Source organism: Castor canadensis, chromosome 13 (genome assembly GCF_047511655.1).
Source record: "Castor canadensis chromosome 13, mCasCan1.hap1v2, whole genome shotgun sequence".
NCBI lineage: Eukaryota > Metazoa > Chordata > Mammalia > Rodentia > Castoridae > Castor > Castor canadensis.
This window is the reverse complement of record NC_133398.1, coordinates 40,237,803-40,256,330: the sequence shown is the minus strand read 5'-3', so window position 1 is coordinate 40,256,330 and position 18,528 is coordinate 40,237,803. Positions and strand designations below refer to the sequence as shown.

Below are 18,528 nucleotides of genomic sequence, written 5' to 3'. Positions count from 1 at the left end.
GTATTAAGCACAAACATGAAGTCTTACATTTGATCTTAGTATAAAATCTTCCAAAATGCCCCACAGACTTCACCTACAACTCCTACTTTGCCTTTAAATAAATTAAATTCATGTTTCTCTTTTCAGTGGAAAGCAGTAGAGAAGACAAGAAGAAATATAAATCTTAATTCCTTACCTCAAGGAACTTTCTTTCTACATTATTTCAAGAAAAGAATGCTAAGTAAATAGGGTACTAGAGGAGGAAAAAGTAATTTCCAAGTGAAATACTCCAAGAATGTCTCATTCTAAGATTTTCTAACAGAATCACCAAGCTGTCCCCCACTTATTTCAGGAGTTTGAGGAACAATGAGTTTTTTATTCCTAATACCCAAGTAACTAAAGCAATCCTAAAGAAGCTACTGTGTGTAGAAATGGCAGAGAGAGATGGGAAAACCCTGGATTCTGTTAAGAGAATCTCATTCTGATACCTGCACATGGATATAAAACCAAACAAAAATATCCTAGAAACAATCATCAGAAACAGGTACCACTAATGATAATATGTTTAATGCACACCAAGTTCATTTTCCGAACACTCCAACTGTGTCTCTTACAGTGAAAACTCAGCAGCATATGCACATAACTTTTAGAACATTTTTCATTATAATTGCATTTCCTTAAATGAATCATATTTAGAAAGTTCAGAGAAAAATAGTAATGGTCAATAAACATCATTTTTATGTATAAAAAATACATAACATAAAACTTACCATCTTTACCATTTTTAGATGTACAGTTGAATAGGGTTAAATAAATTCATTGTTGTGAAACTGAGCCCTAGAATTTTTGCATCTTGCAACACGGGAACTCTACACCTATAAGCAGTAATTCCCTTTCTCTCTTTCCTACCTCCTGGTAACCATCTTTTTCTCTTCTTCCAAGTATGACCACTTGAGATTGCTCATACAGATGGAACCATGCAGCATTTGACTGTCGTTTCACTTAGCATCCCTCTCTCAAGTTTCATCCATGTGGCAAGGTTTCCTTCTTTCTTAAAATTGAACAATATCCCATTGCATGTATTTACTATGTTTTCTTCCTTTTAAACATTTATTTATTTATTTATTTATTTATTTATTTATTTATTTATTTATTTTGCAGTGCTGGGGATGCAGTTGAGTCCTGAGCCTCCATGCATGCTAGGCAAGCACTCTATTTTTGAGCCACATCCCCTGCCCATTACTAATTTGGGTAATGGACCATTTGGGTTCTTCCACCTCCTAGCTATTGTAGATATGGTGATATGAACGTGCACCTGCAAATCTCTTTTGAAGACCCTGCTTTCAATTCTTTTGGAACTATACCCAAAGTGGGATTGCTAGAGCATATGATTCTGTTTATTTGTGTGGTACTAGGGTTTGAACTCAGGGCCTTACACTTGCTAGGCAGACCCTCTACCACTTGAGTTATGCCCCCAGCCCTATTTTTAATTTTTTGAGGAAACTCCACACTGTTTCCCACAGCAGTTACACCATTTAACGACGCTACCAATAGTGCCCCAGAGTTCCAATTTCTCCACATCCACACCAGCACTTGTTACTTCTGATTTTTTGGCAGTACTAAGGTTTGAACTCAGAGCCTTGCACTTGATAGGTAGGCACTGTACCACCTGAGCCCTTTTTTGTTTCAGTTACTTTTCAGGTAAAGGGTCACAGTTTTGCCCTGGCTGGCCTCAGACTGTAATCCGAGTTTATCAATTGAGATGATGTCTTGCTAATGTTTTTTGCCTGGGCTGGTCTCCAACTGAAACACAATCCTCCTGATCTCTGCCTTCCAAGTAGCTGGAATTACAGATATGAGCCACTATGCCGGGCTGATTGTGTCTTTTGATGCATGAAAGTTTTTGGGCTTGATACAGCTCCATTTGTCTATTTTTGCTTTTGTCATTTATGCTTTTAATAGCATATCCAAGAAATCATCGCTTTTTGCTTTTGTCATCTGTGCTTTCGATATCATATCCAGGAAATCATTGCAAAGTACAATGTCAGGATGTTTTCCCCTATGTTTTCTTCTAGGACTTACATAGGTTTATGTTTTATGTTTAGGTCTTTAATCATTTTGAGTTAATTTTTGTAGACAGTGTGCAATGGTTAATTTTATGTGTCAACTTGACTGCATGACCAACTCAAAGGATAGACCAGAGAGCCAGGAAAACATTATTTCTGGTGGTATTTCCAGAAGAGATTAGCATGTAAATCAGTGGTTAAGCATCATTCAATCCCTTGAGAGTCCAAATAGAACAAAAAGAGGAAAGGCAAATTCTCTACTTGACCTCAGATATCCATTCTCCTGCCCTCAGACAACAGAATTCTGGTTCTTGGGACTTTGGACTTCACAACTTAAACAAGCAACCCCCTAGTTCTCAGGGCTTTGACTCAGACTGAGTTACAAACCTTTCTCTGGGTGTCTGGTTCTCTAGCTTGCAGAAAGCAGCTCATGGGCCTCGTCAGCCTCTCCAATCACGTTGCTAAATACCATTGTATATGCTTACATGTATGTGTGTGTGTATATGTATATATATATATGTATGTGTATATATAGACTTATATGTATGTATATCACATATGTATATATGTAATACATACATATATAAGCAGATATTAATAACGTGTGTGCTACACATACACAAATATATATCCTATTGATTCTTTTTCCCTGGAGAACCTAGTACATGGTAGAAATGTCCAACTTCATTCTTTTGCAAACAACTACCCACTTTTCTCAACACCGTATGTTGAAGAGACTGTTCTTTCCACCTTGAGTGATCTTGGTACCCTGTTGAAGAACATTTGACCACATACTTGAGAGTTTATTTCTGGGCTACTAGTCTATTTGTCTGTCTTTATGACAGTACCACATCATTTTGGTTACCATAGTTTTGTAGTATGTTTTGAAATCAGGAAGTGTGAGTCCTCCAAGTTTGTTCTCCTTCAAAATTCTATTTGGAATGTCTTGAGATTCTGCCTGAATTTTAGAATAAAATGTTCTCTCTCTGTAGAAAACTGCCATTGGAATTTTGGAAGATAATGCAGTGACTCTGTAGCTCACTTTGGGTGCTGACATCTTAACTCTATCTTCCAAGTCATGAATGTGGATGTCTTCCAGTTTGTTTGTATCTTCTTTCATTTCTTTAGCAATGTTCTATAGTTTTCAGAATACAAGTCTTTGCACTTCCTTGATGAGGTTTTTTCCTAAGTATTTTATTCTTTTTGGTGCTATTATAAATGGAATAGTTTTCCAGAATTCTTTTTGGATTATTTGTTAATACAATGACAAGCAACTATTTTGGGGTGATGATTTTATATCCTGAAACTTTTCTGAATTTATCAGTTCAACAGGTCTCTTGTAAGATTAATTGTTAGGCTTTTGTTTTTGTTCTTAATGTAGATCATCTTATCTGAAAACAAGTGTTTTACTTCTTCCTTTCCAATTTAGATGCTTTTTCTTTCCTTTTCTTGACTAATTATTCTGGCTAGGACTTTCACTACTAAACCTCATCAATTTTAAAAGTGAAAATCAGAAGTGCCATTTTTCCTTAACAAATTGATAAAGATATAAATAATATATGATGTTATATAACAAATAATATAATACCCAGATCAGTTATATCTCCAAAATGGAGAATGGTGGTTTCTCTGCAGAGGGCTGTGTAAAAGGTAAAGAAGAAAGTAAACAGAAAGTGACTTTATTTTTCTCTTTATATCTTTCTGCCTCATTTAAATTGTTATAAAAATAAGCCCCATCTCTATTGCCACATGCAGAATAGAAAAGCATGTAAATACAGTAAATAAAAGTTTAGAGGACTTTCAAGACAAGGCAAGGAAATGCAAGAAAATAAATCAGCAAGCATTAATCCTAGAAGCAGAATCAGAGAACTACATTTCAGTTCATAATAAATATTATGGGAGATTTAAACCCTCTCACCTAAAATCTTTCCTTGAAAAATTAAACCACATTACTTGTCATAAAACTATGGCAATCGTATTGACTTCATAGGCCTCCTGAGGAATTCTAATTGGTCAGTAAAGCAGTGTGTTTAACACTGTGGTGTTAATTTAATATTATCATGTTTTTAACATGACCATGGTAATATAATACATCCGTTTTACAACGTGATGGCACAGAAGTGGTGGATGCCCCATCATCAGGATTTTTTACAGTTCAGTAACAAATTTCCTTTAATCCATCTATTTTTTAAATCATGATACTACAATGAAAATAAAAATAGTTATAATTATGACTTTCTTGTCTGTAGTTCCTCTTTGCCTTGTAGTAGGTTCTTTATATATGTTTTCTCACTCACCGTTTACAACACTGAAAGAAAATTATCTTTTGGCTTATCAACAAAAAAGTAAACGAGCATCATAGAGACTAAGTTACTTGACCGAGACATAAGTGGTTGACTTGGCTTTGAAACTCAGTGTCTGACCTCACATTCTAATGTCTCAGTGGTGCAAACTGCCCCAAATGGAAATGCCATCCATGGACCCAGATTCCAGCTTCAGTTTTTCTACTAACCAACTGTGTGATCCTGAGAAAAGCATCTCTCCAGGCCTCAGTTACCCTATGAAGAAAATGGGAGGTGGACCACAGCATTCCTAAGATGCCTTTCATCTCTAGATAAGACTCACTTTATATGCTGTGAACAACAGAAACCGAAAAAGACATCAGAGCTCTGAAAACAGAAATTTACAAATTATATAATAGTTGATCTCATAACAGGGAATTTGTGACATATACAATAAGAAAGAGCATTACAAAATAGACAAAGGTGAACCTACTACTCAACTTAAAACCTAGAATATTTGCCAGGCACCAATGGCTCGTGTCTGTACCACTAGCTGCTTGGGAGGCAGAGATCGGAGGATCTTGATTTGAGGGCAGCCCAGGCAAACAGTTCCCAAGACCCCATCTCCAAAATAATTAGAGTGAATGGACTGGAGATGTGGCTCAAGTTCAAATCTCAGTCCCACCAAAATAAAAACTCCAAAAGAAATATACCCAGACTATTCCAATACTTGTGTATGCCTTTTCTTTCCCACACCTCCATCTGTCCACCAAAGACAGCACTTCCTATATTTGACACATCACTCCTTTGATTGGTTTTGAATAGTTACATGGCATATGTCTTCCCCCCTAAACAATACATGTTTAGTATATCTTATTTGGGATTTTGCAACTAGTATATGTAAGTTTCTCTGACTTTTTGAATTTTGAATCTTGCATTTCTATGATTCACCTGAGTTGTTGTCTTTAGATGTGGGGACGCTATACAACGTATCTATCTATCCATTCTTCTTCTGAAAGATATTGGGGTTACTCCCAGTTATGTTTGCTTTCTTTTTAGAATTTTTTTTAAACTTTTTCAAATTTTGTTGTTATTATGCTGGAGGTTGAGCCTGGCAAGTGCTCTAGCCCTTGCTTAATCATACTATGAGCATTCTTTTTTCCTTTTTTTTTTTTTTGGTGGTACTGGAGATTGAACCCGGAAACACTTGCACATGCTAGGCAAATGCTCTACTACTTGAGCTATCACCCAGCCCTTTTGTTTTAGATTTTGTTTATGAGACAGGGTCTCATGACTTTGCTTGGTTGGTGTTAAACTCAAGCCCCAACTGCTTCCTCTTCCCCAGTAGCTGGGATTACAGATGTGAGTACCATGCCCAGCTTCACCTATGTGTGTACTAAAATGAATGAGTAAGGATTTTTTTTCTAGGGCTCAAACACAAAGATAAAACTTGGAAAAGAAAAAAGAATACTTGAGAGTTGTATTCTGTAAGACAATGTCAAGTTGTTTTTCAAACTAGTCCTATCAATTTACATTCTCTAGAGCAATATTTAAATTTTTCCCATTATTAAATGTTCTCCTCAAGCCTTCAGACTGTTAGATGTAAGTTTTGTTTTCTGGTTTTAGACTGCTGTTTCACTATGTCTCTACCTTGCCATTCCTCATTGCTGACTGGACCGAGAATCCATCCCTTTCTTTACTCACCTTCCACACCACCCTTTTATTTGGCATGTCTGTCCACACCTCTTGCTCTATGGTGTTTTCTTTCTTTTTCTAATTGATTTTAAAATCAACGTATTCTGAATAGCAAGCCTTTGGTGATTATATGTTTTGCAAATTCCTCTCCCACTTTGCCATTTGTTTTTTCATTATATTTATGGTGCCTTTTGATAAACCTGTTCTTCATTTTAATGTTATCAAACTTATAAAGCTTTCTTTTGTGATTAATGCTGTAATGTCTTATTGCATAAATCCTGCCACGTCATATTTTATCCAAATGTCATAAAAAACTGTTCTATATTGTTTTCTAAAATTGTTAAGTTTCCTTTTATAATTCTTTCTATTGTTTTGAATTCATTGTATGTGGATGGAATGAGGTAAGAAATACAAGCTAGGACTGACATTACAATGTCTCAATGTCTGTAACTTTATAGTACATTTTTTCTGAGATGGGGTCTCACTCTATTTCCCAGGCTACTCTCAAACTCCTAAGCTCAAGTGAACCTCCTGTCTCAGCCTCCTCTCAGTCTCCCAAGTAGCTGGAACTATGGGAACATGTCGCCATCTAGAAGGGGAAGCCCCAATCTACTTAGTTCTTCTTTAGGGTGTCTTGACTTTTCTTAGGTCATAATTCTTCCATATATATTTTAGAATCAGATTATCAAACTCACTGAAATGCATATAGGGTTCTAATTAGAATTGTATCAAATATATAGATTAATGTAGGAAGAACTGATGTATCTGTCTGTGTGCATGACTGTATCTCTCTAGTTAGGACATCTTTAATATTTCTCACAAGCATTTTATCATTTTTTTCACTCAGACTTTACACATTTTGTTAGATTTATTCCTAAGTATATTATATTTTTTGTTAGTGATACAACTGATGTTTCATTTTGGATTACATTTTCAGTTTATTTCCATTGAGTAGAAAGTCAAGTAGGCTTTGTATACTTATCTTAGGCCCACAATCGTGCTAGCCTCTTCCATTAGTTAAAATAATCTCTCTGTAGATCCCTTTGGCTGTTTCAGGTAGACAATTCTATCATCTTCCTGAAAACAGTCTACCTTGCCTCTGACTAAGGGACATAAACAATGAACTATGTTAATACTTTGAAATTAACAGCTTTTCCCTTTTACAGCATTCTGACACAGCACAGTACTCTATCCTGATTTGTGAGTAAGCAGAATGAACTCACCTGCTTGACCTAGGGCATCCAAAAAGCCACGGAACCAGCCTTCTTCCTGGAGCTCCAACAAGAACTGAAGAAAAACCGAGGCAGCCTCTTTCGGGCCCTTGTTGTTTCTCTCAGCCTGAATATACTGTATTTCATCTACAAACAGAAGCAAGAATGACTATTACCCTGCAGAGCTGTAAGTCACTGGAAGAAAAGCTAGAAAAAAGCTGCCACACTTTCCTGATTATGGATGTTGCTACACATGGCCATCCTCTTGTAAGGACAATAGTCATACTGGATGAAGGGCCCATTAGACTCCAGTATGACCTCATGGTAACCAATTACCTCTGTAAAAACCCTGTCTTCAAATCAGATTAGCATTCTGAAGTATTGGGAATTAGGACTTCAACATAACTGTTTGAAAACAATTCAGCTTGTAACACCAACCTATCTTGTCACTCATCCCAGCTTTCCTGGGCCCACAACCTCACCCTATTCCTTTGAGTCAGTCTATCCTATTCCTAAACTCGGTGTTCACAGCTGTATCCTTTCTCCCTGATGCCCAATCTTCCCTTAGACATACTACCAGCCATGACTGATGCACACAGATTTAAAGCCGCAGCGGGGGCCTGCCCAGGTACATCATCTAGTCATATCCTGGGCAGCTGAGACATCCGTTGCACACGGTATGGCCCATCCTTCTGCTAGCTGGCTCCAATACCTGCTGCTCCAAGGCAGTGATCATTTCCTCAAAAGCATAGGGGGTTCAATGCAGAAAAACCCTATCTTTTGGGAAACTCAGTAATTCCCACTGCCTTCACTGATCTGAGGGTTCCTTTGTGACACCATCTTCAGCTTCCCAAGTAAGAATTCCTTGCTGTCTTCTCTGTGCTGGATTACCCTCTTCACAGGCCTCTGACTAAGGCACCTAAACTACAGACAAACTTAACTCATTTATCACCATCAACAATGCATGAATGCCTGTTTCTCTCCACAATGCTGAATTTGCACAAACAGACCAAACAAATGCCAGAGCTTTTAAAGATTTCATGCTTCCTCCTTTGGTCACTGTGTTTTTTTAAAAAATAAATTTCCTGTTCCTGGTCCCACAGCTAGTTTTCTGGAGGAGTCATTCATCCTTTTTCTGAACTGAACCTGTAAGGATCCTTTGTACCTTCTAACTGGTTTCCCCAGGATACGAGACATAATTAGTTTTTAAACATCTATTACAGTAAGACTGAATGAACTATATTAGTTCCAATACTTTGGAGAAACTTTTGTTGCTCTTTATTTCAGACAATATCCTTTCCTTAGGGTTTTCTGATGTTTTAGTTGTGGAGTTTTTTGGGAGGGGTATTGTTTTGTTTTGTAAGTGAGTCAAAATCATTAATTAGTTTCATTCTTTTGAGATACCAGTAAATCCATTTGGGCTAATAAACTTTCTTCTGACTAGATGCTTAGCTAGATCATAAAATATGTAACATAGAGCTGGTGGAGTGGCTCAAGTAACACTGCACCTGCCTAGCAAGTTCAGGGGCCATGAGTTCAACCCCCAGTACTGCCAAAAAAAAAAATGTAGTATGTGGGCTGATTGTCATCCTTACTTTTGAAAATGCATATAATTATCTTGCTTTACTCTTTCAACTAGGAGTTACTAAAATATGCTACTTTGAAATTATTTGATAATTCTTTTAAACTCCTATGATTCATTTCAGGGATATAAAACAATACCTAACACTTATTTAGCGCCATTCACTTTAATTACCAAAAATCCAAATGTTATTCTCAGCTTACCAATGAGGATATTGAAACAGTGGAGTTATAAGCTATGCTTTGTAACTAAAGATTTATCTGTAATTTAGGATCTAATATTTGACAAAGCTTCTTAAGAACTGGAGAATAAGATATATTTACTATTTATAGGGTACACAATTGTAATATAGCCACTTAGATCGACTTTATGACAGTAAACAAATCATTTTTATGTTTATTATCAATGCTCTGATTTACCAATACTAACAAAAAATGTCTTAATAATTTCCAAATTTTTGGATTTTTTTAAGGATTTTTTTGTTGCATTTAGTATGCAAAGATTCATATGTACCATAGCTTCATTGTGAATTAGGTACACTAAAGTGTTTGAACTTTGCTCCTTGCAAAGCAGGAGCCCTACCACTTGAGCAACACCTCTAGTTCCATTTTCTGGTTATTTTGAAGATGGGTTCTCTCAAACTATTTGCCTGGTTTGGCCTCAAACCATGATCCTCCTGATCTCAGCCTCCCAATTAGCTAGGATTATAGATGGGAGCCACTGGTGCCCAACTTAGGTATCTTTTTTTTATCCTAATACTTTCTGCCAGTACAATACTTTTTTTTAGTATTAAAATTGTATCTCTTGCTTTATTTTCATTTGCATTTACTTAATATATTTTTGTTTCTTCAGTCTTTACTTTTGGTTTTACTTTGGATAGACCCCTTACAGATAACAATTCACTTAAACTCATTAAAGACATTTGACTTACTACATGCCCATAACTGATAAAACTAGTCTTCCTTTTGTTACCTTGTTTTATACTTCCCTTTCCTGTCTCCTGGTTATCTTAAGTTACATGACACATTTTTTTTTCCTTTCTAGAACAATAAGACATATACAATCACTTTGACATTGCTGTACCACTGTCTTTAACTTTGCAGACAAAGATTATACTGGGATGCTTCCCTTTTGAGCCAAGGAGTTTTACATTTGTCATCATATATTCTCTAGCTTTTCACTGACATTTTCTTCCTTTCTAATTTTTCCTTTTTTAATGTGGTAAAAAATAAATAACATGTATTTTACCATTTTAACATTTAAGCTTATAATTCAGTGACATTTAATTTACATTCATAGGGGACTGGAGACGTGCCTCAAGCTATCTAGTGCCTGCTTTGCAAACATGAACCTGAGCTTAAACCGCAGTGCTGCCACAAAAAAAAAAAACCCTTCACAGTGCTTTTCCCCACTACCACTGTGTATGTCCAGACCTTTTCATCTTCCCAAACAGAAATGCAGTACCCTTTTAAGAGCAATTCCATCTGATTTATTTTGTAATCCGAATTATTCCTTTAAAAGCATAACAGTTTTCACTATAAATTATCTTTTAAAAAATGCTTGGCTGCTGTGATTACTTTCGTGGCCAGATTTATAAAGCAATTAAAAGTTAACTGTACACGCCTGGTTTCAACGTTCATTATCAATGCTTATATTCCAGGGTTGCTCTTTTTATTACTTTCTTGCGCTTTCAATTGTGTGTAATGTTTCAACTAACTTTCATAAGGGATGAATGAGATATCACATATACAATAACGTTTTCTAATGTGTACACATGGAAACCTGGCTGGATACACAGAATGCACACGGTGCTATTGCATAATTACATGAGAATTACAGAGAGGTCAGACACCGATTTGATGCTGGCTCCATGATGAGAGATCTTGTCTAGAGCTGGTGGTGTGAGTTTAAATCCCAGTGCTGCCAAAAAAAAACAAGAGCCGAGACAGAAACCTCAGCCACCTTATTTGTTTTGTTTTTCTGGAATGCTTTTGTTACCACTTCACCTCAGATGTTTGAAAGTCCGACCAGTGTATGTAGAGACATGAGTCCCTTCTCAATAAACTCGTATAAAACATGCTGCTTGTTTTTTAGAGACATAAATGTTTTCCTATTTATTTTCACTCTTCTTTTGTTATCTTCTTCCTTGGAATCCACATTGTACCCAAACTGTGTGGCCTGGATTTTGTGAGCATGCTAGAAAGCACTGTTTCCACGGTCATCTTGCCCTCTTGTTTTCAAAACAACTGCCCACATTTACTTTCTCCCCTGCCTTGCCTTCTATTTATTCCTCAGTGCCTCGGTTTCCTTTTTTTTTTTTTTTTTTTTTTGCATACTAGAGTTTGGGCTTGATTTCAGGGTTTTGTGCTTGCTAGGCAGGTGCTCTTTCACTTAAGCCACACTCCTAGCCCTTTCTGCTTTATTAATTTTTCAGATAGGATCTTGTGCTTTTGCCTAAGCCAGCCCCTATGACAATCCTCCTATCTACACCTCCAGGACGGCTATTACAGTTGTGTACCACCACACCCAGCTTGTTTGTTGAGATGGGGGTATTGCTAACTTTTTTGTATGGGCTGGCCTCAAACCTTAATCCTTTTCACCTCTACCTTCTGAGGAGATGGGATTATAGCTGTAAAGCCACCATGCCCAGTCCCCTCAGTTTCCCCACCATCTTATACCTTCACCCCACTACCTTTCCACAGAAACTACTCCTATGAGTGGCCCCAAGGTCTACAATGCCACAATCAAAGGGGGGGAAGGGTTGTTTTGTTTTGTTTTGTTTTGATTTAGCTCTGATGTTGCTTAAGCTCTTATAACTCAATGCAGTGATCCACTTTTACTCTCCCTTGGTTGTCATGATGCTTCCTTGTAAACGCAGAGGGCCAAGCTTCCCCAGCTCTTTCTTCCTTTGCTCATCTCATCAATGACTGAATTTCTCAGGATTCTGTTCCAGGCTCTTTCTACTCACCCTCCAATGGGCAACCTCACCCATTCTTTGCTTCAGGTAGGATCTTTTATTCTGAGCCCCAGACCTCATGCAGCCAATAATCTGATATCTCTTCCTGGATGCCTGCAGACCACACAGTCTCAGCATACCCAAACATGAACCCTCATCCTCCCCTGCAAACCTATCCCTCCAATACTTCCTATCTCAGAGCCATTCTCCACCTGCCCTCCCCTCCCTTGCTCACCTGAGTACTACTAATTATACTTTTTTAATGTATCCTGAAGTCTCATTGTGTAGCCCAGGCTGGCTTCAAACTTGAGAGCCTCCTCTTTCAGCCTCCCAAGGGCTGGGATTATGTATGTGCACCACCACACCAAGCTTTCTGCCTCCAGTTTTGCCACTCCATTGTCTAGGAATTTTTTAATGTGCCAGTCCCCATTCTCCCAGTCTTCTACCTAACCAATTCCTCAAACTGTAGCCAGTCGTTTTTCTGCAACCAAAAAAATAATTTCACCTCCCCACCTTATCTATTCAGTGGATAAAGTCCCAAACTTGACATTCCCCACTTCTGGCTGTCTGTCAAGTCTCATTCCTCTTAAATCCTACCTCCCCTTCACACTTAAACCACAGTGATATTCTCTGGATTCCTGGACCTGCTGTTTACCTTTCACCTTGGACCTTTGTACCATGAGCCTGCATGGCTTGTCTCCCTCCAACTGACTCTCCTGTCTTGGACCTCAGTTCAAATGCCACCTATCTTGGAAGTTCTGCCTGTCCCCTTGACACTAGGTGGCTATCCTAGCTATCTTGCCCTCCCACAGACAGTCTAAATTTGTTAGCAGGAACCATTGCCACTGTGCTCACCTGGAATTCCTCAGCTCCTAATTTAACAGATGCATAGTGATCTATGCATCTAAGTGATCATAGATGCCCAGGCCGGGCCGGGCAGGGGGCGCCGCACCTCCCAGCGCAGCGCAGTTTCCTTTCCTGGCCCAGGGTGACCCACCTGCCCCCCTGCGAACTGCCTGTATTTCATCTTTTTAAGTTTGCATTTATAACGGGCAAGTTTAGACACAGTCCAAGGCGCGCAGTGTAAGTGTGCAACTCAAAGAATCTTGAGAAGCGTATGCAGCTGTCATCACGTCTCCCCATGCGCCAGGTCCTAGGGTGACCCTGTGTTTTACCTGCTCTGCAAACCCGCCCTACCAATTTCCATTCCCACAGCCCCTGGACACACACTGGTCCTTTAGTATTTATTTATTTATTTATGTTACATTCTGTCTTAGTCGTGTGAAATACGACTGTGGTTTTAATTTTAATTAATGTAGCTAGCGGTGTTCGGCACATTTACGTGTTCTCAGTGGCCATTCGTGTAACTTCTTTTGTGAGGCATCCGCTAGTGGCTTTTGCTGGGAGGGTTTTGTGTGCGTGCTGTTGCTGTTGTTTGCTTTGTTTTCGTTGAATTACAGGAGTTATTCTGGATGCAAAATCGTCAAATATAAGTATTCAAAATATCCTCTGTGGCTTACCATTTTTTAAAAACCAGCTTTTAGGGCTGGGAGCGGGGCTTAAGTGGTAGATCACTTGCCTGAGCCCCCAGTTCCAAAAACCAAGAAAACAAAGCAAACAACAAACTTTTAATGAGAAGTTTATATTGAGGAAATCCAATTTATGTTTTTTCTTGTTTATTGCTTTTTGTGTGCCCTTTCATAAATCTTTGCCTACCTCAAGGTCATGAAGGTATTCCGTGTTTTTTTTAAGAGTTTGTATTTTTAGCTTTTAGGTCTATGACTATGGCAGATTAATTTTGCTGTGGTGTGACACAGGAGCCTAAGTTCATTTTTTCCATACTTATAATTGTACTGTCACCATTTATTGAAAATTTTTCCTTCCCCCACTGAACAGCCTTGTCAAAAACTCAGTTGACTGCATGTGTGCAGATCCACCGCTGAGGTCTCTACCTCATTATATCTCCTATTTGCAACGATGCCACTTTTTTTGGTTACTGAAGATTTCAAGTAAGTCTTGACATAAGGAATGACTGAGTCCTCCAGATTCATTTCTCATTGTAAATATTGCATTGGCTATTCCAATAGCCAGGTTTTTTACATATCCATATGAAATACAAATTAACATTTCAATTAAAAAAACCTATTGGGAATTTGATCAGAATTGCATTGAACCTACAGATGAACTCAGGGAGGACTGACAATATTGAGTCTTCTAGTTCATGAACATTGTACCCCTTCCATTTACTTAGTTCTCTAATTTCTCTCAATGATACTTTATAGTTTCCAGAATACAGAGATTATATGTATTATATTCAATTTGCTCTTTTTTTTTTCCTAGTGATACTGGGATTTGAACTTAGGGCCTCATACTTGCTGGATAGGCAGGCGCTCTACCACATGAGCCACTCCACCAGCCCTTTTTTGTGATGGGTTTTTTCAAGATAGGGTCTCACAAACTATTTCCTGGCTTTGAATCTCTATCCTCCTGATCTAGTCCTCCTGAATAGCTAGGATTACAGGGTGAGCCACCAGCACCTGGTTCAATTTATTCTTAAGTATTTTATGTGCTCTAGTGTTACTGTAAATAGACTTTTCAATTTTTCATTTTCAAAAGAGGGGAGAAGAGACAAGAGAGGACCATGAGGGGAAATATGATCAAAGTACATTATATACACGTATGAAAATGTCATAGTGAAACCCATTATTTTGTACAATTTAATATATGCTAAAAATAGAGAAATATTAAATTTCAATTTCAAATTGTTGCTACTATATAAAAATGCAAATGATTTTTGTTTCTTGGCCTTATATCAGGCAACATTCCCAGATTTACTAATTAGTTCTAGTAATCATTCTGTACATCCCTTAAATTTTTCTGGTACAAACAATAGTGGACATTTGTGAATGCCATTTTACTTCTTCCTTCCATATCTTTATAACTTTTATTTTATTTCCTTATATTTTCACTTCTTATAATTTTACTTCATTCCCAATTTTAGTGCATTTTATATCATTTCCTTTCCTTATTGCACTACTTACGGCCTCCAACAGAAAGTTAAATAAAAGTGGTGAGTTGACTCTCTTCTCATGAATCTCAATGGGAGGTGGGGGGAAAAGCTTGCTTGGTAGAGAGCTGCCTAGCCAGTGTGAGGCCCTGGATTCAATCCCCAATACCACACACACACACACACAGTTTAGGGAGCTAATAAAATAATGTCTGAGAACAAACTTCATTTCCAATGATAAGTTTAAGTACCACTCTGACATCTAGGAGGAGACATCTTCATTTAAAAATCAGACTTTATCATTATTAATTAAGAGATATGCATAAGGTGAGTCTTTTGAGGGTAGGGAAGTAGCTCAAGTAGCAGAGCACTTGCGTGACATGCTCAAGATGATGCTGGGTTGAATCCCAATACCACAAAAACAACCAACTCAACGACAACAACAAAAAGGATTTCAGTAGAATGATCAACATTTCACATTAATTATGCTGACATTTCTAGGTTTATCTGAGATGCCCTTTATCAGGTTAATGAAGTTCACTTTTATTTCTGATTTGTTAAGAGTCTTTGTCATGAATGGGTGTTGAATTTTTCAAAAAATGTTCCATGTCTATTGAGGTGATCATACATTCTGCTAATAATATATTAAATTTTATTGACTATTTTTTGTATTGTTCTTTGTAGGTTTTTAATTTTTTTTGTTGTTGTTATTTTTGTTTTTTTCAGCACTGGGGTTTCAATTCAGGGCCTCACACTTGCTGGACAGGTATGTTACCATTTGAGCTACTCCAGCTCTTGATTTAACTGATTTAAAAAAAAAAATTTGGCAGTGATGGGGGTGTTGAAGTCAGGGCACTGAGGTTGCTAAGCAGGCACTCTACCACTTGAGCCACACACCAGCTCCACCTTTAATTGATTTTTGAATGTTAAACCAACTTAGCATTCCTGGGATAAGTTCATCTTGGTCATGATGCATCATCCTTTTCATATATTTCTGCATTCACTCTACTAGTACTTTCACAATTTTTTTCCATCCGTGCTCATAAGGATTATTGACCTGCAATTTTCTTATAATGCCTTTGTCAAGTTTTCATGTTATTTATGCTTGCATCATAAAACAACAATTTGTTTAAGATTTGTATCATTTCTCCCTTAAATATTTAACAGAATTTACCAATAAAACCATTTGGGCTGGCAAGTTTTGTTTGGAGATTCCTTATAATGAATTCAATTTCTTTACAAGATATATAAGGCTACTCTGATTTTTAAAAATTTCACCTTGACTCAGTTTTGGTTCACTGTGCTTTTCAAATATTCAAATAACTAAATGAGGGCCATTAGACAGAGGCAGCTCAAATGCCCTTGGAAGCAAATTGAAACAAGCTCAGCCAACCACAGATGTCCATCTGGGCATTGTTACATGCTCTTGAACTTCTCATTTGGACAGTCCAGAGAAGGCAATTTCTCACTCTTCAGCCAAGCAAATAATTTGTTCTGCTTCCAGAGCAACACTATAAAACCCTTCCCTCAACCTCGCTCTGGCAGAACCCTGAACCACTTCTGGTTTGAAGCTACTCAATTCATGAATTTGCTCAAATAAACACCTTAAAATTTTAATGTTTCAAGGTTTATCTTTCAAAAATGAATTTTTTTTAGTAAACATTTTTTTTTTTTAACTTTTATTTTATTTTATTTTTGATATGATTAGAATTTTATTTTATTTTTTTCATTTTTCTTTTATTATTCATATGTGCATACAAGGCTTGGTTCATTTCTCCCCCCTGCCCCCACCCCCTCCCTTACCACCCACTCCACCCCCTCCCGCTCTCCCCCCTCAATACCCAGCAGAAACTATTTTGCCCTTATCTCTAATTTTGTTGTAGAGAGAGTATAAGCAATAATAGGAAGGAACAAGGGGTTTTGCTGGTTGAGATAAGGATAGCTATACAGGGCATTGACTCACATTGATTTCCTGTGCGTGGGTGTTACCTTCTAGGTTAATTCTTTTTGATCTAACCTTTTCTCTAGTTCTTGGTCCCCTTTTCCTATTGGCCTCAGTTGCTTTAAGGTATCTGCTTTAGTTTCTCTGCATTAAGGGCAACAAATGCTAGCTAGTTTTTTAGGTGTCTTACCTATCCTCACCCCTCCCTTGTGTGCTCTCACTTTTATCATGTGCTCATAGTCCAATCCCCTTGTTGTGTTTGCCCTTGATCTAATGTCCACATATGAGGGAGAACATACGATTTTTGGTCTTTTGAGCCAGGCTAACCTCACTCAGAATGATGTTCTCCAATTCCATCCATTTACCAGCGAATGATAACATTTCGTTCTTCTTCATGGCTGCATAAAATTCCATTGTGTATAGATACCACATTTTCTTAATCCATTCGTCAGTGCTGGGGCATCTTGGCTGTTTCCATAACTTGGCTATTGTGAATAGTGCCGCAATAAACATGGATGTGCAGGTGCCTCTGGAGTAACAGTCTTTTGGGTATATCCCCAAGAGTGGTATTGCTGGATCAAATGGTAGATCGATGTCCAGCTTCAAAAATGAATTTGACTATTTCTTTTAAATTGTTAAATTTATTGGCATAAGTTTTTCATAATATTCCTCATTATCATTTTTAAAAATCACTGTTACCAAGCATGATAGTACACAGCATTCTGGCACTCAAACAGACACAAGAGGATTGAGTCCAAAGCCAGCCCAGGCTACATAATGAGTTCCCAGACCAGCCTGGTATGCACAGCAAGACCCTGTCTCCAAAACAAAATAAACATATAAAAACAAAGTAAAAGTAAAAAAATAAAAAACAATTTAGTCCTGCCAGTTTCTTTTTGGGTGGGACTCAAGCTTGAACTCAGTACTTCACACTTGCAAAGCATGTGCTCCTAAAGCAGGTGCTGTACTGCTTGAGCCATGCCTCCAGTCCATTTTGCTTTGGTTATTTTGGAAATAGAGTCTCATAAACTATTTGTCCAGGTTGACCTTGAACCAGGATCCCTCCTGATCTCCCAAGTAGCTAGGATTACAGGCATGAACCACTGGTGCCCGACTGGACTATCTTGCTATATATTGCAGATGTACTTAAGAAGAATAAGTATTCTGCAGTTCTTGGGAGGAAGTATTCTATAATGTCAGTTATGTCAGATTAGTGTGAAATGTGGCCCAAACCTCCTTCACCCTAACTAATATTCTACTTGTCAATACTGAGGTGTTAAAAACCTCTAAGTATGATTTTTCCATTTGTTCCTTTTGCTCTATCAGGTTTTGCTTCATAAATATTTTAATTGTAATTAGATGCTTTCAGATGTAGGATCATTATCTTTCTGATAAATTATGTCTTTTATCATTATGAACTATCTCTTTGTCTCTGTTAACACTTCTTATATGAAATCTGTATCAACTGATATTCCTATAGCCATATTGAGGCAGGCTAAAATTAGGGAAAATTTGGGACTCATCAAAATTTAATATTACATCTCAGACTAACCATGCTCTGGCTCAGGAACCACCCATTCCCTTCCCCACTCACTGATTATTGGATGGAAATCACCTGGTTCCTCCCGTCCCATAGATTAGCATAAAAAGCACCTGGAAAAGAGAAGCACATTCTTTTGGCCTCCAGATTCCACCTGGGTCCCACCATTCTCCCTTTGTATTTCCCTTCCTTTTAACAAACTCCATTCACCCACATGTCTTGCCATGGATTCTTCCATGTGGGACAAAGAATTTGGAAGTCCTCTGAT

The 18,528-nt window shown here is 37.7% G+C and overlaps 1 protein-coding gene across 2 annotated transcripts in view; it reads right to left on the bottom strand.

Annotated features, from left to right (window-relative positions):
* Positions 1-7,387, bottom strand: part of Rigi (RNA sensor RIG-I) — a 40,981-nt gene extending 33,594 nt beyond the window's left edge. For both annotated transcript variants that reach the window (XM_074051626.1, XM_074051625.1), the window contains exon 1: positions 7,246-7,387. The gene's annotated coding sequence lies outside the window, so the exon portion shown is untranslated. The remainder of the gene's footprint in view (positions 1-7,245) is intronic.
* Positions 7,388-18,528: the final 11,141 nt, after the last annotated feature.